This window comes from Phyllostomus hastatus, unplaced genomic scaffold (genome assembly GCF_019186645.2).
Source record: "Phyllostomus hastatus isolate PE091 unplaced genomic scaffold, TTU_PhHast_1.1 phas_contig_58, whole genome shotgun sequence".
In the NCBI taxonomy this organism is placed as follows: domain Eukaryota; kingdom Metazoa; phylum Chordata; class Mammalia; order Chiroptera; family Phyllostomidae; genus Phyllostomus; species Phyllostomus hastatus.
Window position 1 is genome coordinate 47,336,973 of NW_025333916.1, and position 24,102 is coordinate 47,361,074.

A 24,102-nucleotide genomic window follows, 5' to 3' on the forward strand; every position below is an offset into this window, starting at 1 on the left:
GGTAGACTGTACTATAATTTTCATATGGATCTTCAGTACCTCCTCTAGGTTTGATGCACATTTCCAAGCCCTGTTCATATTAGACTTAGCCACAGGACTAAAGGACTTTGCTTACTGGAATGCCAATGGATATGACATAAGCAGGGCTTTAAAATTGCATCTACCAACTGTTTGCTTTCTTGAATTCCTATAATGTGCCTTGAGAATCACAAGATACATCGTGAGTGCTGGCTCTTCATCCTGTGACCTAGAATGAAGATATAAAGAATAAAATTCTAAACCCAACTGGAAACTTGGAGTCTCAACAGGCAAAGACAAACCCAGCATAGGTTAGCCAAACACAACACATATGTAGATAAGGGAACATACAAATAAATGCTTGGTGCTGTAATCCACCGAGATTTTGAGATACATTGCTCCTCAAGTTAAATAAGTTCTCTATTCCTGCTGTAATATTTTCATTCTCTCTTTTTCTTATGGATCACATTGATATCATTCCACGAAACTACTCATTTTCAGGTTACCAATGGCTACTATGCTGACAAAGCCTGACAAATCTTGTGACCCATAATCAGCTCTTTTTCAATGCATTTAATGGAGTAGTCTACTCCCTGCTTAAAACACTTGGCTTCCGAGACACTCCTGTACTTATTATTCTCCTGTTTCACCATCACTAGTTTTCATTCTATTTCTTCCTTATCCAGGCATCTTGGTGTCTCTAAATTGGGTTCTTGACCCTCTCTCCACCCCAGACATGCTCACAGTTATCTTTTTTATAGAACTCATATCCTACATTACTTTACCTCATCTCATGATGTTACCTACCACCTTGTTTATAAAATCTACCAAATTGATATACCTAACCTATGACTCTCTTTTAGACTGTACCTTACTATAAGAGTTTAGCTATACTGGAGATTCTAAAAGGTATCTTAAATTTACCATGCCATTCATTAATTAGGACAAATGCCAATATTAATGTAGGACTTTAATATATGAGAAATGGCATTTGGTTATATGGAAACTCTGTACCATCTCTACAAGTTTATGTAAACTAAATTATTATAAGGTAAAAATGAGACTTCTTATGAGACATTTAAATAATATTTAAAGAATAAGTAATATTTAGCACTGGCAGTGAATGAAAATACATTATCTTTAAGGTAGCAGAATAGGACATTTACTAAATGTCCTAAATATTTACTTTTTTTATTATTCAAATGACTGAAGCATCTGAGTCTCAAAACATAAAAGCAGAAAAAGGGAAGAAAACAACCAAAAACTTTATACATCTAATATGTGTAAAGCAGTAAGAATTATATAAGCATGAAATTTACATCTAATATGTTTTGTGATTTTAAAAAGACATCTAGTTTTTACATATTTTATATATTACAATTTTCTTTCACAAAATCTGCAAACATTTAATATAAATATAATTACAAAGTTGAAATTGCTAAACAACACTTTAGTGAGTTTTATCAAATCCAAGATAAACAAAGGTAAAGATTAATCTTTATAAACTTATTCACCCAGCAATTCCACTGCTAGAATTATACCATAGGAACCCGGAAACACCAATTCAAAAGAACCTATGCAGCATAATATTCATAGTAGCACAATTTATAACAGCCAAGTGCTCGAGGCAACCTAAGTGCCCATCAGCCAATGAGTGGATAAACAACTGTGGTACATTTACACAATGGAATACTATGCAGCAGAAAGAAAGGAGCTCCTACCCTTCATGACAGCATGGATGGAACTGGAGAGCATTTTGCTAAGTGAAATAGCCTGGTGGTGAATGCTAAGTGAAATAGCCTGGTGGTGAAAGACAAATACCATATGATTTCACTTGTAAGTAGAACCTAATCAACAAAACTGATAAGCAAGCAAAATATATCCAGAGATATTGAAATAAAGAACAAACTGATAATAACCAAAAGAGGGGGGAGGAGAATAATAGGAAAAGAAAGGGAGGTGTGTTCAGGGAGCAGGTACAAAGGGCACACAGACAAAGCCAAAGATGGGTAGGACTGAGGGTGGAAGCTGGGTGTTGGTGGAGTGGGAAAGAGTGGTTTGGGGAAAATGGAGACAACTGTACTTGAACAACAATTTTAAAAAGAACTTATTCAAAGTAATAAGACTTCCAAAGACTTACCAGATTTACTTATGTGACAAGGATATCTATTAAATTATTGTGGTTTTATTCTAGAAACAATACACTAGCCAATATGCAGCCTAAATGCTCACCAGTAGATGACTAGATAAAGAAATTTGGTACATATATACACTAGAATTATTACTAGGCTCTTTACCTTTATTTTTTTGAGTAGCAATTAAATGCCATTTTAATTTCAGTTTACCATCTGCATGTTTTCAGTGTATTTACTCCAAGAAGGACTATGTGCTGTTCTATTCTATTGTACAGCCCATGTTTTCTCCTCTTCTTTCAATTTCAACTAACGCTCCCTATTGTTTCATACATTTCTCTTGACACTAAAGCTGTGTACTGTATTCTGTTGGTGGCCTTTCCTGAGGATAATTGTAAAATCTGTCTTTTTCCAATTATGAGAGGTGTTCTATAAATTCTTTGTGGTATGTTTGTCTTGAGATGTGTGCCCATAACTCCCATTAATGTTACCCATTTAAGCTTGATCTAATGCTTTATTTTTCTCTCTAAGTGACTGCAGCCTAGTGTTAATGCAGTTTTGTTTATAATCTCTAACCCTGCCCCCTTTCCTGCATTCAGTCTCTCTCCCAAATGCTTTACATGGAGGTCATCTGTTAACTTCTATATCACAAAGTACTATAAGAGCAACTACTTTTCTTGAAAGGTAAAAATACTATTACTTCTTTTTCAGAGGTTATACTGCCACTACATAAAATACAATATTTAAGCATGGCCAACTAAAAAAGAGTAATATTGAACTAAAACAAGCTTAGCTATAAAAATAACCTGCTTATATTTATCAATGAAACAAGGACTTACTGGAATTAATACTACAGAACTTACGTCTTAGAGAATATTAAACATGGCACACTCCTCATTTTAAAGTTGAGAAAATATTCCTGGTCTGTAGCCTTATGTATTACGGTAAGTATGTAATAAAATGCTATTTGAAACATGTTCTCCTCTTGCATGTAGTCAATCTGTAAAAAGTTCTTGATTTCTTATCATTTGTTTAGCTTTCAAAATGCCTCATCACATGCACATTTTTAGATCATTCCATACCCTAGTTTTTACAACACACCCCCCACCATGACAATTAATTTCAACTCTATTCCACTTGAGTTTTGAATGATATGTATAGTATTACAAGTATTTTACAGTATCATTTATCTATAGATACATCTCAGGACTTGTCATCACCCAGGATATATGAGTTTTAAGAACTGGATATTGTGTTACAGCCTTTTCTCCATGATTTTTTTCCAGTTTTATTAAGAAATAATTGATACACCTTGCTGTATCAGTTGAAGGCGTGATGATTTGATTATTGTGAAATGATTACCACAATAAGTTAAGCTAACATCCATTTTATCAAATAGGCACAAATAAAAGAAAAAGAGGGAAAATAACATCTCTTTGAGATGATATTCTGTTCTTATTTTCCTTCTAGCCAACCCTCCCTTGCTGAACCTGCTCTCTTGTGCATTGCCCCCTTGGCATTTAATTTCACAAGGGAGTCAGTCTGAATACTGTGCCCATGATGTTAAGCACTCAACCACACTTTTCGCCTTCAGTTGTAATTCATTTGCTATTCTAAGTTCCTACCACAGTCACCTTGTCAAAATAAACCTTCGATACTCCCAATCACTTCATTTATCAGAACCAGCTCCATGCAGATCAACATTATTAAGGAAAATATTGACAGAAAGACTCCAGTACAAACAGAAAGTTTCTAGCTTTCTCTAGCAACTCCAATATATTCATGGATTAAAAAAAATTATTTTGATCAATGCATCTAACCCTTTTTCTATTTTCAATGACCACTGTTTTGAACCTCAAGCCTCTAATCTCACTGGCCTTACTTTCAGACATCTCCTCAAGGTAAAAACTAATAACACTTTCTTCTTTCCTCTCTTTTGTCTAAAGTTAATTTCCACTTTCATTTTTTCTTTCCTTCTGGTTCATGTGAAACTACTCCCTACCCTTTCCAAAGTTGTATGTAATCTTCTGCCTCCTCCAGAATCATCTAAAAGCTAGTTTACTTCTCTCCTGGGGCTTTAATTTTTTACTATCTCTCCTCCTCCTTCACTTCCTACTCCTCCCACTTCCATAAACTCATAACGAAAATTTAACACAAACTTTCTGACATGTCTTTCTTTAGGTATCATCCTGCAAATTTATTTTTATGAGCTGATTTGCCTCTGCAGGCTTCCTTTTGTGATCCCTATCCTTTCTAAAATCCATTACCTTCTCACCATTGTACAATTCTTGAAAATAGTGTTGATGCTATTTTACAAGCAAGATCTGCAAATTTTTTATCGACCCTCACTTTGCTTAAACTGTGTTTTTGTGGATGTATTTATTTCCTTTTATTTATCTCTTTTATATATTTTTTACTTTCAATGTTATTTTGTATTGGTTTTAGGTGTATACCATAGTGGATACACAATCATATACTTTACAAAGTGTTCCTCCTGATATTTCTGGTACCCATCTGGCACCACACACAGTTATCACAATATTATTGACCACATTCCCTATGTTGTGCTTTACATGACCGTGAATATATTGTAACTGTTCATTTGCATTTCTTAATTCCTTTACCTCTTTACCTAGTCTGCCAACCCTCTCCCCCTGGCAACCATCATTTAGTTCTGTGTCTTTGAGTGTGTTTCAGCTTTGTTCATTTGGTCCTGACCAGTGTGGCTCAGTTGAATGAGCCACATCCTACAAAAGGTCGCCGGTTTGATTCCTGGTCAAGACACATGCCGAGGCTGTGGGTTCAGAAATAATCATTGTTTTTTCTTGCTCTCTTTCTCCTTCCCTTCCACTCTTTCTATAAATAAATAAAGATTTTAAAAAGTGCCATGTTTAAAATACTTGTTTGCGTATTTTGTTCTTTATATTCCACAGATAAGTGAAATCATTTAGTATTTATCTTTGTCTGATTGACTTATTTCACGGATCATAATGCATTCTAGGTCCACCCACGTCTCACAAATGATAAAAGTCCATGCATTTTAGGGCTGAGCAATATCTCATTAGGTATATATACCACAACTTTTTACTTAATTGTTTATTGATGAGATCTGGGTTGCTTCCATATCTTGGCTTCTGTAAATAATGCTTCAGCGAACATAGGAGTGTGAATATTCTTTCAAATTAGTATTTTGGGTTTCTTCCAATAAATACCCAGGAGTGGAATCACTGGATGATAAGGCGGTATTCTTGATCTTACAGTGATCTCAAGCCCTTTCCATAGCATGTCTATTCCAAGTGTCTTCCTTCTACACTATTTTAACAAATCTTAAATCCATATGTTTTGGCTTAATACTTTTCCTCAGTATCAGACCTATATTCCTAATACCTTATAAAACTTCACTTTAATTTCAAATGGGTATCCAAAATCCAAAGTTCCCAAGATAAAACTATCTCCCCTTAACTACCCAGAAGTCTCCCCATATTTTTTTTCTGTTTTACTTAATATCTTTGGAGCAACAATTACTTTTTACTCTCTTTTACCTTCACAATGAATTATTATATCCTTCCAGTTTTACATCCAAATGCTGATTTTAAAAAATTTTCCTTGTTCAGGTCCTTCCATATCAAGTTTTTAACAAAATTACAAGACTGCATTTTAATTCTCTCTCTTAATAGGATAATTTCACTAATTACAATTATTTCAAATGAAAGAACAGAAACCTAACTCCAATTAGTTAAAACAAACAAAAAAAGCATTGGGCCAAATGACTGAAAATTCAGGAGGAACCTCAGGTTTCAGGTTGTGGCATGGCTGGACCCAAGTGTACAGCTAGCAGAGTCAGTTATGTGTAGCTCTCCATGCTTCAGCTTTGCCTACGTCCTGGTTAGCTCACATCTCTAGGTCTTTTTGTTCATTCTCACAGGGGTGTTCTCATCTACATTTCATCAATTGAGTAATGTGATTAATATAAAAGGCTTGATAGTTCCAAATACTTGATTAGAATCGATAAGTTTTAGCTATGCTCGACTTGTCATATGTCTTCTTGGAAAGACCAGAGGAAGGTGTGCTTGCATTGACCATGTCTGAGACTCATGACAATCCTATGCTGAGAATATAGGAAGCCTGGCCTGCTTCCATCCCCCCAACCCCAGAACATACTCAGAAAATGAAATAACAGAGAGCTGTTATCATCATCTAAAATACAAGTCTGACACTCAGCCCATACTACTCAAATACACGAGCATGGCGTTCAGAGCTCTCTACAATGCCTACCTGGTCTTTTCAGTTCTACTCTCACTATGTTCTAGCTTTTAATAGCTCACTCCTCACCATCTTGGGACTCTTGGCTTTTTGAAGTATTAACTATAAATTACTTGCTTTTAAATTTCCAGCACTGGATGTAGTGCTAACAAGAATGTGCCGGGAGGAATTCCAAGCATACAGTATATAAGCTCAGTAAATATTTGTGAACTCAGGTCTCTGTTATCAGCTGAAATTGTGCAGGAAGCAGCTAAAATGAACATTTTAATTTACCAAAGCAAATGAGGTGAAAATATACATGTATTTACATTAATCTAATCTTTATAGGGACAATCTGATTTGTTGATCACAGGAACACATTGCTGAAATAAAATTTTAAAAAATAAAAACAATAAAGACTGGCTGTCCTCTATTCCTTCCAAATGCTTCTGAAATTTAGTGCTAAATGCAATTTTCCATCAGCCTTCCCTCAATTAATGACCCATAGCTACCTTCGAGTTAATTTTCTTTGTAACATTTTGGCACATTTTCAAGATAGTAATTTCCCCAAATATTAAATAATCCTCTCTGCCATATTTTGCACAGACAACTACGTTTACCCCAGTTTTAACTGAAACTGAAATAATTAATCAAAAGTGGATATTAAATTTTCAATAAGTCCATGCAAACCAATAGCATAACGATGATCACAAAACACATTAATCTACTTTTTAGTTAAACACAATTTCCTTTCCTTCATAAAACTACATTTTATATGCTGCTGGTTCTCTCTGATGTAGGAAATTTATCTATAGTTCGATCACTGTAGAACATAGAACTCACTATTAATATTTCACTTAAGATCTAAGAAAACATAAAGAGCATATCTGACACACCCTAAGCACCCACCCACAGGTCATTTGAAGCCAACACCAACACAAAGACACTTTGTCAGATGATCTCAAGGGAGTAAGTTTAGAATTGCGATAGATAATAGATATTTCATTACAATAGTTCATATGCCAGGTCATGATGATCTTAAGAATAACTTTCATTTTTCAATTATGCTTTCACTCATTCAAAAAACATCTAGCCCTGACATGTGTGGCTTGGGTAGTTTCACATCATGCCACAAAGTGAAAGGATGCCCTTCGATTCTGGTTAAGGCACATGCTTGGTGCATGCTTAGGTATTAGGTTTGGTCCTGGGTAGGGGTGCATGGAAAGGGTAACCGATTAATGTTTCTTTATCTCAATGATGTTTCTCTCCCTCTCATCCTCCCTCCCTCTCTCACTGAGAATATAAATAAATGCATGTTTAAAAATCTAGCTAAACAAAGGTGTTAAATTGTAGCTATATATGTATGGTTATTTCATATTCTTTGTAAACTTCAGCTAGAAAATAACTTAAGGAAAGGCATTATTCTTTATCCACATATCTTGCTTACCTATCCAAACACTCCATAAAAGAGGTTGACTGGTTATATTTCTTTTAGCAGCAGCCAACATCCTCAATATCCAGAGGTATACTATCACTATGAAACACATATCCTACAAACTCAATCATTGTTAATGATAAGAAGAAAAGTATTTTGCCAAAATCATCTTTCTCCGTAAAGAAAATATTAAAATGGAAAGATGTAATATAGATGATGAAAATGTGGTAGACACAAGAAAGAGACACTTCTATTTTGTTGAATGACTCAGAATTGATAAACTACATTCGTCCATACCCATGATCAGTATTGAAAAGACCAGGAAAGTGTGATTGAGTATCTTGACCACTTTCTTATTTGCTATCTTAACACATGCTCTAATCTATTGTAAAACTGAGATTTGGCATTAACAGCATGTGGAATATAGCAGCAGGCTTCTGTTTTCAATAGTTTCTAGCATCTTAAAAATCTTTCATTATTGCATGTCCTACTTTCCAAAGTGAAGATCAGACACATAACCTGTAACTTATATTTTCAACAATAATTATTACCATGGCTTCAGCTGACAATAGAGGCATCAGTGGTTGTCAAACTTTAAAATCACCTTGTGAGGGAATTTAAAAATACAAGCCTGGTGAAATGAGATAAAACCTGGGCCTTTATGTTACTGATATTTCTGAGGGTTTCTGACCACATCAAAGTTGGGTAATTATTGAATTAGTCTCTCCATTAATATTTAATTATATGAACAAACAAAACAAGAGTCCCTCATATACCCTGTGTCCTGAAAACTTTTATATAACTATATATATATATATAAATATATATATAAATATATAAATATATTTATAAATATATAAATATATAAATATATAAATATATATATATATATATATAAACTATATATATATATATATAACACGCAAATTCACTCTCAAATATTAAACAAATGTCCTGACCCTAGTTTATATATTTTCTCTCTCCTAATATTAAATGTTTTATTACCATAGTTTAAATAGTATGCATGCAAGCAAAAAATGCAATTTTAAAGACACTTAAATATAGCATTAAATTAGTTAAATTTAAGTGACATAACATGCAATTTATGGGCATAGTAAGCTGCACCTTTCTAACTAACCAGGCTACAAATACTGCGTGCAGAGATATGAAGGTTGTATTTAAGTAACTCTTTTCTTTTTCTCACAGTGGATGAGCAGGCCTCCCAACTCCCCTGCAGACACCATATCTAGGGCTGCACATCTCTAGTTTCTACACCTGGACTCATCATCCACTTCCTCCTCCACCAGATTGTTCCATGGCCAACTCGTTATTAATGCATCAGGTCAATAGACTGAGTATCTCTAGAGCATTTATTACTATCTGAATTCACTTCATCTATTTCTTAACATGTTTTGCCAACTTCTTATCTCTAGAATGTTTATTTCAAAACACCTAAAATAGTGCCCAACATATAATTGGCAGTCATAACTATTTGTTAAATAAATCCATGACATTAAATAAATAAATAAATAAATAAATAAATAAATAAATAAATATATAAATACTCATCTATTGAGAATCACCTTTCAAGAAGGAGAGACTTCCAGCCAGGATGGAGGTGTAGGTAAACACAGCTCTCCTCTTCCTACAACCACATTAAAATTACAACTAAACTATAGAACATTCACTCAGAACTGTCAAAAATCAAGTTGAAGGGAAGTTTGGCATTACGGCATTAAAGAAACCATATCCATCCAGACTGGTGGGAGGGGTGGAGACATGGAATGAGCTGGTCCCATATCCAGGTGTTTGGATAAAAATTCAGGCAGGATATTTTGGAAACAAGGAGTCCTAGCCCTACACAAGGTCTCCCAGCCCAAAGTTCCAGGGCCAGGAAGATAAGTCCCCATAACTTCCTACTACAAAAAAACAGTGGGCTCTGATTTGGCAGAATAAACTGCTGGAGTCCGAAGCAGTTCCTTTTAAAGAGTACACACACAGGTTTACTTAGACTCACTTCCTTTGAGTTCCAGCATCAGGGTAGCATCTTGAAAGACCAATGACATACAAGGAGGAACAGATGTGACTGTCATCAAGGTGAGAGCTTGGGAAGGACAGCTTTCTAACACACAGAAAGGTGGGCAGAAGTCACTGTCCCTTTTCTGAACCACCCCCACCCCCCAGCCACAGAGACAGCACACAGATGCTATCTGAGTCTCCATCAACCTGTCTAACACTGTTTGCCCTGCCCTGGAGATCCCCTGAGACTCTGTCCCACCCAATTTATGGGCCCAACAGAGCTCTTAATAGTTCCTTTTTCATATGAATGGCTGTTCTTGGCTCATGCTTCACAACTTCCTAAATCCTCAAACAAGCAACTGCTGGCCTCATTGAGACTCTAGCCCCTATACCTCTTTCTAAGCAGCCCCCAGACTTGGCACTAGCAACAGCTAACCTAGATTCACAGCTTAGCTTCACCTGGGAATCTCTAAGCCCAGCATAAGTATCCATCATCTCAGATTGCTTTATAGCTCATGCAGGCTGGCCCTGGGCAGAACACAGGTGGGGTTGACCTTGGCCTGCACTACCTGGGGAACCACAGTGCCTGTGCAGCCAATAGATAGCTACAGAACATGTTGGAACACCACCAGCCAGCCCCTGCACAGCTGGTATTCTATGGAGGCCAGAGGTTGATGGTCAATGGTGACAGCCAATCCTTGCAGCTGACTGGCCTGAGTAAATCCCTCAGATTGACCTGCCAACAGCAATCAAGACTTAACTATTAAGAAGAGGGAGTATTCAGCCCACATGAAAGGTGCAATTCTGGTGCCCAGCTTGGGTGATAAGGGAGACTGTCACTGGACCCCACAGGACACCTACTACACTAAACTACACTACCAAGACAGGGATTCATAGCAGCTCTACCTAATACATAGAAACAAACACAGGGAGGCTGCCAAAACAAAAAGACAAAAAACATGGTCCAAATGAAAGAACAGAACAAAATTCCAGAAAAAGAACCAAACAAAATGGACATAAGCAGTCTATCAGATGCAGAGTTCAAAACACTAGTTATAAGGATGCTCAAGGAACATAGTGAAGACCTCAACAGCATAAAAAATATAGTTAGAAAAGGATACACTAATTGAAATAAAGAACAATTTGTGGAGAAACAACAATAGAGTGAATGAAACCATGAAAGAAACCAATGATGTGGAACATAAGGAAGCACAAAACAACCAACTGTTACAGTACAAAAGGAAGGACAAGGGCAGCCGAGGCAATATACTATTACTCGAAAGGAACCCCCCAGGTTTGTTATGTCAGCCGCCAAAGGAAAGACATCTCTCAATGCCTGAGATTCATGAAAAAGAAAGGAATTTATTATTCATTTGAAATAACACAAACTAAAGTTCCCCACAAATGCACACAGTCCTCCCAGCACCCTCCATGTGGCAAAAGGGATCACTTCCAAAGACTCGTGGTCCTGACTCTCACCCAAGCCTCATGGTCCCAACCAAGACTTCAAAGCCGTGTGGTCCTAAACAGACATGTGGTCCCCAAAAGAGAGACTCCCAATGGCTGTTGTGACTCCATTTAAATCCCAGCGCCAATCTTCCTCTGCAGCCCTATTTCCGGCTCCTCTCACAAATGGCCACAGCTGCCAGAATTCTGGGCAGGTGTGGCCCTGTGGTGTGGATCCAATTATCTCCAAGCTCTTCTGGACTCTATTACAAATCCCTGTTTGAGGCTCCCCTCTTGGCTGCACCCTGTTATACAATTACAACAATAAGAAGAAAAAATAATCTACAACAATGAGGATAGGGTAGGCAGCCTCTGGGACAACTTTAAGTATTCCAACATTTCCATCACATGGGTGTCAGAAGGAGAAGAGAAAGATCAAGAAATTGAAAATCCATTTGAAAAAATAATGAAAGAAAACTTCCCTAATTTGTTGAAGGATATAGACATGCATGTACAAGAAACACAGAGTCTCCCAAACAGGATGGATGCAGAGGCCCACTCCAAGACACACCATAATTAAAATGCCAATGTTTAAAGATAAAGAATCTTAAAAGCAGCAAGAGAAAAGCAGTTAGTTACCTATAAGGGAGTTTCCATAAGGCTGTCAGTTGATCTCTCATTGCAGGATAGAAGGAATAGGCAAAAAATATTCAAAGTCATGAATAACAGGGACCTACAAAATAAGATTGATCTACCCAGCAAGTTATCATTTACAATCAAAGGGCAGATTAATAGCTTCCCAGACAAGAAAAAACTAAAGGAATTCATCATCACCATACCATTATCATATGAAATTGTAAAAGGTCTTATTTAAGAAAAGAAAATTTAAAAAACTATGAACAACAAAATTGTAATAAATACATACTTACCAACAATTAAATCTAAAAAACAAACTCAACAAACAAGAAGAACAGAGTTGGAATCATCGATATGGAGAACATTTTATGATTGCCAGATGGGAGAAGGGTGTGGGGAAATGGGTGAAGAGGTGAGGGGATTATGAAGTACAAACAGGTAGTTACAGAATAGCCATGGGTGTACAGAGTACAGTATAGGAAAGGGAGTAGCCGAAGTACTTATACACAGGACCCACAGACATGAACAGTTCGGTGGGAATTGCCTGAAGGAGTGGGGTTTGCTGGGTGGAGGGGGGCAAAAGGGGAAAATTGGGACAACTCTAATAGCATAATCAATATAATATAAAAAGGATTATATATCAAATACAGATTTCCATAATATTGCACAATTTTACATACAGTCTTTCAGGCACATTAGGCATTTTTCTACCACATGTGGGAAATTCTCTTTTTAAAAGAGTAACTTTACAAAATAAAAATATACCCCAAAGAATCTAAGAAATAGAAAACACTTGATGAGATCATTGAATCAATTGAATAGGAATGGAGAAGTTTCTGAAGAACTGGTTCTTCTCGCAATCAATTGGCTAATTTTTCACTGTGTGAATTTTAGCACTGTGTTGCATATTAGGAGACCTGAATTCTAAGGATATCAACAACCCAAAATAACTTTGTGTTTTCTTTGTATGTAAAATTAAGGTCTTGGATGAGGTAATCCTTAAGTTTCACTTCAACTTTAAGATTCTGTGAATAACATGGACTTCAGGAAGAAAATATATCTTTGACATTCCCCAAAGAAAACAACAATAAATATGTATTGGCCAGTGAGTTTATAAATTTTCCAGTATTTTAGGGAAGCAAACAAAACTTGCTTCTCTAAAATGTGTATTTCATTAGAATTAGAGTAACATCTCCTGTTTTTATAACACTTTAATTATAATTTATACTTCAGTAATATACAAAGTCCTTTCACCTATGTTATCTTCATTGTCCCTGATAACTATATATGTGTGTGTATACATACATACATGTATATGTATATGTTTACATAGCCCTATGTATAATCAGAGATGGTATCATCCTTTTATTTCCTCTCCCCCACTTCTGCATTCCCCCTTAGGAAGGTAACTGATGTTGACAGAACTTAAGTGCTTTACTTAGTTGAACACAGCGGGCAGTCATTGGCCATTTTTGACTAAGTCCATATTCTAAGTGACAATACCAGAGTTATTTCCTCTTTTGTGCTGGAGTTGTCTGTAGCCCAATTATGCCTTATGTGCTCTCATTTGTTCTTGGATGCCAAAATCCAGAGCCTGATGTTCAAGATCTCTCTCATAAGATGCAGACCCACCTATCCAACTGCCTACTGTATATTCTCTGTTGGATATTCCAGAATTATCTGTGGTTCAACATTTTTGAATGTCACTCTTAAATCAATTTTAAGCATATCTTCTGGTAGAGAAAATGATATCATTCATTATCCATTTGCTTGAACAAAAACTTGTCAGTCATCTTTTATACCAAACAGTCAATCCAGGGTAGAGAAAGAAATGGATACCACAGCAAGTACTTGAAGTGGAAAATGAAACAAAGAAAATTTAATGCCTATACTTTTCTTTCAAATTGATAAAATTTCTTTTTGAGAATCTCCAATCTGGGTAACTTTAATATCACTGGATAGAAACTTAAGAATTTTTATAACATTTGGAAAATTATTTTTTATAAGAGTAACTTTACAAAACAAAAATGCTACAAATCATCAAAAAACAAAATAGTTTATCTTTGATCTGTAGCCCAGAAATGATACCTTTTAGTCATTCCCCAACAAATTCTGATGGTGTTTTCTGGTAAATCAAAGTACAAATGTATCTTCCTTTTATGAAATTTGTCTATATATCTTGTAACTAGAATTTTATTTTCTTAGATATAGATAACATTTTATTTCTACTACTTCTATAAAATGTAACTACTTCTGGATTATTAAAATACTGTGCAAACATCCCAGCAGAGAGTTCCACACCACTAAGCCTGTACAAAATACTTGATAGAACTGAGAAGAAAAAAAATTAAATATTGGCCAGGGAGAATATGAGTTAATTATAACATTAACAAATATACTTATATAAATATTAAATATATATGTATATATAGAGTTTCATTATCATTTGGATACATTATGTACACTGACTTTTAATTTGTAACTGGTAAGCAAAGAGAAATTTCAATAGAACCAGATGTTGTATATTCTTTTCTCAAAGAACACTTTAGACAATGGTCATTGTTATAATTTTTGTGGAGTTTGGCAGCTTCCAGACACACATCATGTCCTTTAACCTGACTTAAACCCATCTTTTTTTTTCAAGTAGCATAATAATAAAGGTAACTTCAACTTCATATGGACTTCATAGCTTGTTTTAATAATAAAGAACACAGCCTGTGGACACAGAAATTTTGGGTTGAATATGACCCCTAATATAATAGCTGCATGAGAGTGGGATATACATATATAGTGTGACCATACACCAGCTGGACAATCAGTCTGCAAGACCTCTAAGACACATGCAAAAGGAACTGACTATATATGCAAATTAACCATTAAGTAAAGATTCAAAGTATGCTCTTTTCCTTTTAATACTGGCATTTGAATAATATGGTGATTTCGTATACTCCTAATTATTCCCAACTATTAAAGAATTCATAATTTACTGATGTGTGTCAAAATAATTAGCTGCCAGAATGGAGAAAAACTTGTTTTACTCTGCAAAAGGGAAAACTTCCCACACCTATGACCTGCTTTGATTATGTTGATTCAATAATGCTAGACAGTTCCACTCCACCAAGAATTTATGTCTCTTGTAACTACCAAGATGACAGACTGTGTTCTGCTTAATCTCGCTGTTCTACTGAGATGAACCATGTAAAATAAAATAAACTTGACATATCAGAATATTATGACAATTAAGAAAAGTATCATTATCTTATCAATAATTTAAATGGGTACTAAACAAAAGGAAAGAAAAATGAATGTTGCTTTTTGTTCCTTTACTTGATTCAGATTCAAGGTCACCTTCTCAGAGATTTATCATCTTCCTAATGTAATAATCGGGTCTTCCATGGAATGAAACCATACAGGTCGTGAGGAAGATTTAAGAAAAGTGCCAGGTGAGAGAGTACTATGACTAAAATAGCCAAATAGGAATTAACCAGAATGCTATATTTTCCCCCCAAATATATTGTTCTTTATGAGATGACTGGTAATATACACACATACTAATGTCATTACAATTACTGCTAGCTAAAGGCAACTACCACTCATGGTACACCACAATTTATTTGGCAGTCCCTGACACGACTTCCTTTAGGATTACTTAAATATAATAATAATGCCCTCATTAACAGAGTGATAAGTATTTGAAAGCTGTGCCAACACTTAACTCATGTCTGCCAGTTGAAATGGGGAAATGTTCTTTATTGATTGGACAAAGGATTTTGTTTGAAGATAATTGATTGAGTCTTTCATCGACATAATAACCACCTCCGGAAGAAACCTGCTCCACTCAGAAAACAAAGGTTGGATGGAAAAGGCTGATCACTTTCTCTTTACTCAAGCACAGCTCCGGTTGACTTAGGTGAAAATTCCCTCTGCCTGTGAAGCAAAGATTTATAGATCATCTAGTTTACTTTAGAAGTGCACAAAAAAAAAAAACCTCTTCAAATGAGAAGTTTACAGAGAAGCAAGGCATACGAGATCATAGATCCAGGCATCTCTCAGAGAGAAAGGTGGGAATGGAGTGGCATGGTCAAGAACGAAGAATAGCTATTTCAAAAAAAGACACAAATCACATTTTACCATACTAAAATAATCACTGCTCAAATATTGGTACAAGTGGAATGTTCAGTTTTGGAAAGGTTCAGTTTGAGATGCCAATGAAACATCCAAGTGAAAATGCCCAGTGACAGAAGAAATAAATGACCAGTTACTCGGTGTTGTGGTAATAACAGTGAGTGGACACAAACACATGTAGTCACAAAAGGGAAGCCTGCAGATGGAGTGCCAGGACATTATGATCATGAATGTTGTGGAAATCAGACATATCAGTGATAAAACTGAGAAGCAACAGGAAGAGAAGTAAAAGGAAAATCAGGTGGGTGTGGTCACCCAGAAGCCAAGGGAAGACGTGCTCTGAGGAGCAGGGAGAGATGCGCCCTTTCAAACACTGCTGGAGGGCGAATAAAGGGGGAAGGGAACTGACTCTGGTTTCACAGTGTGACTTTAATAAAAGCAAGTTGGGTGAAGTGATGGGTGGGAACATACAATTTTCAAAGATGATGGGAGATGAAAAATGATAGATATTAGAGACAGGGAACACTTCAAAGGGACTTTCTTATAAAAAGGAGCGTGACAGAATAGCACCCTCTCAGTCCATCCATGTTGTTGCAAATGGCAAGATTTGCATACAGACTTCCAGTCATAAATAAGCCACAGAGATGCCATGTACAGCTCAGGGAATACAGTCAACAGTATTGTAATAACTTTGCCCAGTGGCACTGTGGTGATCCCATCATAAGGTATATACATGTCAAATCACTCTGTAGTACACCTGAAACTAATATTTGATTGTATGCCAACTATAGGTTAAATTTTTTAAATAAAATAAATATTTGCAAAAAAGATCAAGAGATTAATGAGTTTGTTAAATGGGCAGTGACTTTAATAAGAGAAGGTGTTTATGCTAATTGGGGTGACCTGCAGAGGGGTGAGAGAGGTCCGGGAAGAGAGAGGGTGTTACAGTCTGGTCTTTGAGGGAGTAATTGGCAAGAGAAGCTGGTTCACAGGCAGCATCGGACGTCACGAGGGAACACAGGTGATTCATTCTAGCTGTGGGGTGGCAGGAAGAATCTGCTGGCCGTGTCTTAGAATGCAGGGAATTCGGAGGAAGTAGACAGGCACAGAGTGAACACCTAGCCAGGTTACTCTGAGGATGACTGATAATGATCATAAAATGATTGATAGGTGGTACTTTTAATAGGTGAATAATATCAGCTATTTTAAAATTCATATACTATTTAATGGGTTCTTCTACCCAACACTGTGCTTATAAGGACCAGAACTGCCAGGACCCTCAATTTCCACAAAACTATGGTTCTTTTTATTTATTTATTTCTATTTATTTACTTACTTTTAATTGGATACATTTGACATGTCACATTGTGTAAATTTAAGGTGCATAAAATGTTACTTTGACACACTATATTGTAACATGATTGCTGTTGTAATGGAATTTAACACATTATATATACTAAGCAAGATACATCAGAGAAAGGCAAGTAGTGTATGGTATTACTTTTACACAAAATATAAAAAAGTCAAGCAAGTATGGGAGAAAAGAATGAAATGGTAGTTACCAGGGGATGAGTGGAGGGGAGATAAAACTGACAGTGTTTAAGGCTACACAATTGTAACAAGTCCTATATAAGCCATAAAGATCTAATATACAAATATATTGAATAGGAACCATAATATTTTACTGTGAGCATGAAATGTGATAAAAGCCACAATTCCTAGCCCCACACACTCTCTAACCCAGAACCTGGGGAGCAAGCTGTCCTGAGCTACACATAAAGCTACCAGAATCCCAACCCTTCAGCAGTGACCCTGCCCAGAATAGTCATTAAATGTACACTTTGAAAGGGAGAAGTATTACCAAAAAAAATAATAATAAAAACTACAAAAAAGCAACATCATCATAATGAAAAGCGAAGGCTATATATGTTTAAAATATACTTTAGATTAAAATATTGTTCTTAAAAACCTTCAGAAAGAGGAAAAACATCCAGATGTTCTCATGGTTTTAAGCCAAAGGATCTGCCATCTTAGGATGCAGAGCCTTGGAGGCCCGTGTGACAGAGGGGCGCCCTGCTACATCTCCCCACCCTGCTGCCTAGACTCAAATGTAACTGGAGGCATGCCTTGCTCTGGAGGGTTCACTCTTGCTCCAAGGACAACACTGTCCTTAGTGTGGCTACTGATCCTGGCTCCCTCCCCTCCACTGCCACCCCTGGCCAGAACACCCATGAGAATGGCTGCAGGTGAGGACACCTCTCTCTTTTCTCTCTCACTTAGAGGGCACGGTTTTCCTCTCAGGAAGCTTGAGGATTTCCACCTCTCTGTCCTGGTGTTGCACGGGAGGACAAGGTCGCATGTCTACTATATGGTTCTTGAGGGCTGCTCAGTACACTCCCTACTCTGCCTCCTGTGAATAAACCCTGGAATGTAGTCTCTCTCCTTCCAATCTCCCTCCCCTGAAGGAGAGATGGGAAGGCCAAGGTGAAGGCCTGGCAGAAAGTAGACATTCCTCTGGTGGAGCAGAAGCTTGGCCAGGGCACACGGGTGGCTCCTCCTTTCCTCGCTTTAGGCCTGGTATAGAGGGAAGACCAAGCTATCCCACCTCAAGACAGTCTTCCGGTGGCTGTGGCTGTGCTTGGCCTCCTTGATGTACAGTTCCAGAATGGCTGTGGTGACTTCTTTATTCATCTTCCCCTTGGGTGCACTATGGTCAAGGAGGCAGCCTATGAAGTCCTTGTGAGTTGGGGTGGGTCTCAGATGAGCTTGGCAAGGCCAAGCTGGTTCTAGTGCCTCAGCAGTGTGATACCAGTAATGTTTTGCATCTCCACTGCATCACTGCCATCCCCTGGACCAACAGATCAAGAGCAGCAACTCTGAGTGAGGGTGGCCATTGCCAGGTGCTGATACAAGCATGGGTGAAGGCTTCCTCCTCAGGGAGGGGCCTTAGAGCATACTAGATCTAGTCAAGGATGCTCCATGCAAAGCCCAACTTGAGGACTTCCTCCATGCTGGTTCAAAGGCAGAAGGGCATCCTGGTGGCCTGGAAGTTCAGGAAGGAATCCCAGAACTGGTGCCAGGCTATCCATAGCCAGGTGAAAAGCAGTTGACCCCTGTTCTACATTGTCTTATGGCCATAGTGCTGTCCTTTCTCGGTCACCCAGGAACACCACCTTGAGGGGCAGAATCTGCCTTTTCTTGTCAGACCCACAGGACCCAGGTGTTCATGTAAGGTAAGAAGTTTAGGGGTGCAGCTTAAAGCACTGGGATATGCCAGGAGCTCAGGGTACCTGTACCAACACCTCTGCCCCCTCTGGGTGAGCTGCAGTGCTCTCTCAGGCATGGCACAACCACCTCCCAAGCAGAAAAAGGAGTATTCTTATAGCACTCATACCACACTCTGTAGCAGCACTAATAGTCCTTACCGAAGCTTCTGGCCTAAGTGTTTGCCTTCTCTGCTAGACTCGGAGAATAGCTATTATGTATCATGTATCTTTATCGCTCCAATTTTAGCACATTCCTCAAAATCTAAATGTTTCAAAGTACCTAAAAAGTTCTACATGTGCAACTGTAGATGTCCGTGCAGTCACACAGATTCAGTGGTGATGAATACTAAAATCTCAACAACTGAAATTGAGCTTCTTTTCAAGTAGAGATCTTTGTTTAAGAAAATACTCTGATAAACTCTTTTAGAATGTAAGGTTTAACAATGAGGTTTGGAAGGAAAAAAAAAGAAAAAATACAATTAATTAATTCTACTCGGGAAATATGCAGATCTCCTAAGCTTTCAAGAAAGGGGGTCATTGACCCAAAGCTGTGTGTCAGTGTTTCTGTTTGATTGTTGTTTTCTCTGTTCTGTTTTTGTTAAAGTCAAAAAAGTTGCTGAATTCTCTATGGTTCGAAGATGTAAAGCATGTGTTGGAGTATAGGGTGATCAAAATGTTGGCTAGTGGAAGGCAGAGAAACAACTTGGAAGAAGTGAAATTAGAAAAAGCTACACATAATGAAGATCGAGTACAATGGGATGTGCTCGTTTCCTTACTCATGTATGTGTAGCCTGTTTCATGGTTTTACACACCTGCAGGTTCAAGTAAGATAAGGAGGGGAGGCAAATAAAAAACAACTTAAATGGAATGCATCCATGAAATCTTCATGTCACATTTCACCCAGGAGTTAATGTCCCACTTGAATTGTGAACCGCTGGAATAGGAAGCAGAAATGGAAAGCCTGAAGCATCTATTACTTGTGACCCTGGTGCACTGAAATGTGACCACTTCAAATAAGAATAAATTTTATTTAAGTTCCAAACTGAATTATCAGACACAGGCATGATAATTTTAAATGTCATGAATAAAAATATTGATAATGACTTTAATGCACCCTTACTGAATCTTTCTTTTTAATATTTTACTTATTTATTTTTAGAGAGAGAGGAAGGAAGGGAGAAAGAAAGGGAGAGAAACATCAGTGTGTAAATTGCCTCTCGTGCACACCCATACTGGGGACCTGGCCCACAACCCAGGCATGAATCTTAACTGCAAGTTGAACCAGTGACCCCTTGGTTCACAGGCTGGAACTCAATCCACTGAGCCACACCAGTCAGGGCCCTTGTTGAATCTTATGATGTATGCAGAAACATAGGCAGATATTTCTTTTTGATCAGTGTAACTGTATGGAACTAACCACACACCAAACATCATTTGCAGACTTCTGTAGCTACATGCAAAGTCAAAATGCTCACATGCTCACAGGTGGTGATGACCTATGAGACACAAAATTTGTTCAGTATAAGGTAAATAAACCAGTGCTTTAACCAATATATTTGGAGATACTCAGTATAGATCTGCAATTGCCAAATCATCTTTATATGTTGCTTCCCATGTGTCTTGTATGTATTTATGCATGCCTTGACTTGTTCAATGAAGGTTTAAATACAATGAAAATACACACACAATGAAAAAATGTGACTTGGCGAGGATGAATGTGAATGCAATGTTCAGTGACACAGAGAGACGATTGCTTTTGATAAGGGTAGAGGAATATTTTGGCTAAATGTCTTCTTTTAATTTCCTGGCAATCATGTCAGTCACATGAGTGGAAGAAAGTAAATCTCCAGAATGTTAGAGTATAGCTATGAAACTGTTTAACACATTTTAATAAATTTATATTTATTTTAATTTAAAAAGTATATATTTCTTGATTTTAAAAAAGTCTAAACCTCATATATAAGAAGGGAAAGTTTGTTTCCTCTCCTGTCTTGCTCTCCCTATATTTTGCTGTGTACAGATGCCTCATTTTATAAAATATAAAATGTAGAGATGAATCAATATAGATGCCATTAGCAGAGATGGAAGATCAGGTTTCACTGATGTATTCAACACACATTTGTTAGATCTCTATGACACACCAGGCTCTCCTTTGGGCTTCTTGCAAAACAGCAGCGGAGAGAAATCGACACATGCCCTGCCCTCTGAAAAATGGAAGAGGCAGACACACATTATTCAAATGTACTAATGACTATGTAATTGCACGTTGTGGGTAGATGCCATCCAGGAGAACTGCAGGCTATTAATAAAGCTGGGAACCTGACCTTACCTGAGGGGCTCGGGAAAGATTCCCCTATGTGGAGTTATTTTGAGACAAGCAGATCAAGTGGGTAAAGAAGACATTGGAAAGGGGCCGTGGGAGTGTTATCTGATAGGGGAGAAAAGAGCATTGCAAAGGCCCTGAAGTCGAAAAGAGATAATTTATGGAAATCCAATTGGAAAGAGACTAGTTCCTTCGGGGAAATCTGAAATGTGCCAGCACGTTTTCCCTGGGAGGTAGATTATTATGAGAAGGAGTTAACAGAGATGGAGGAAGAGGCCAGAACGTGCAGAGTCGTGGGCACTTCTAGTGCTTGCACCTTCACCCTGCCTAATCCATTATAGGGTTTCATTTGGATAAACTGGGACACAGGACTCTAATCGTGTGCAATGAGAAGAGTGTCATGACTCTCTCATCGCTTTTATTTGATTAGGTCCTTATAAAGTCTTGGCTACGTCTCAAATTACCTAATCACAATTTTGTTTTGTTATTAGCCAAAATTAATCGCCCAGAGAAATTTATTTTTTTTGCTTCATTACTTGTGTTAGGCTAAATTGATTCTATATGTATCCAAAGAAAACAATCAGTTACTATGTATAAAAATTACCAAAATCCTTACTCAATTTTATACTTGGAAATATTGGAAAAAAGAAAATCTTCAAGTTCTTAGAAAATTTTATGTCTTAGCAGAGATTTTGTGAATATGTGCTTAATGTTATTCTTTGAGATCCCTGTCAAACAAAACATATTATTCTAAGTATCAAAGGGAAAGGGATAGCCAATAAAAGAAACAGAAAACAAAGGGCAAGGGAGAGTAATGGGTGGAAAAGGGGAAAACTGTAATTTAACAATGATTAAAAAACAAAGGAAATCAAAACAAAACAAGATAAAACAAATTAACAAAAGAGCACCAAAAAATCCACAACTAGCAGTGATTCGTATACTTACCCTAAATACTTGTAAATGAAAAGACAATTTATTCTGCCATTTCTGTGCAAATTATATTAATCAAATAGACTCATTGATGAAGGAAAGCTCTTTTTTTCCATAGGAACACCAGATAGTAAATACAGGATGGGCAAATAAGTTCAGCCTCTGAGGGAGTGGATCAACCACACATGCTGAGAGCTTTAGCTAAAAAATTAATGGAGAATTAGGAATTCACATGCTATCTAATCATCACCTCACACATTGTTTTTTTGAGAAGCAAGGCCTCACAGTGATCTGGTTGTTATTGCCAAGAACCAATGGCAACTGTATGGGTGGGGTGACCAAGGGTGTGGATGCCTTGTAATTTGAAATAATGCTCAGTGCACATCAGCACCTGTGAAGCATAGTGCTGACACCAACGTGTCAACTTGACTGATTTTTTCAACGAGTCAATGTCATTTAAAAAATGAAAGAGAATTAAGAGTCATGGGAACAAAATATAATCTGTAATGCCTAATTCTGTCTTGTTTTGAGCAAAAAATATATGAAGATATTTTAGACAAAGTAAGGAATGTTTAACTATAGAATATGAACTAGATAGTGATAGGGAATCAGTGTTAATCAATAGTTAAAATATAATTTTGAAATGGAGAAAACCATCCCCATTTTTGGGAGGTGTGTACTGATGTATTTGAGGGTGAAATGATAAGATGTCTCGTTGTATTTACAATTCTTTAGCAAAATCAGTTTCAGTTATCTGGATAACATTTGGTAAGAATAAAATTATCTATTATTTGTATTTACTTTTCTATATGTTTGTGGTTTTTCAAAATAAAATAGTAAATATATGTATATATATATATATATATATATGTTTTCAAAGAATATAGTTATAATCAATTGCCTCTCATTCCTTATGACAAAAAGAAGGAAAGGAGGAAAAAAACAGATGGAAAGAGAGAAAAGCAAAGGGGAGATCCTGTGTTTAAGGAAAGTTTCACCTTATTTTGTAGTACCTAACACTTCATAAGGCTTTAGTCCATAGTGTTACGCACCTTTGCATTTGAAATCTGCCCCTTACCATATGTGCTCTGTGCCTACAGTTTGACTAATTGCCTAATCCTGTTATATCTTCTCAGCCCCAGGAATTATTTTCAGAACTGAACTTGATAATGGTTGACATCCAGATTCTTCACGAATGTCCACTAACTAGACTCTGCCCTTGTTTGATTCCCTCTGAAAATAGAAAGTAATTTATTTCTTTCAAGGAAAACCACATAGAGAAGTGGCTTTTCTTAACCCAATTTATAAGATAACTAGCAAATTAGTTGTAATCAGTGTTTTCTAAACCAGAGGCCTCTGTCTGATAATGCTACAGTCTTAACAACCACAGGAAATAATTCTCACCGTTCCCTGTAAATTGCCAGAAATAGAATCTACAGCTGATAGCAGCAATCACTAGTTCTATTCATAAGTCATCAATATGTTATTGATGCTAAGTGCATGTTAAGATAAATTATGCCCCTTTCACAG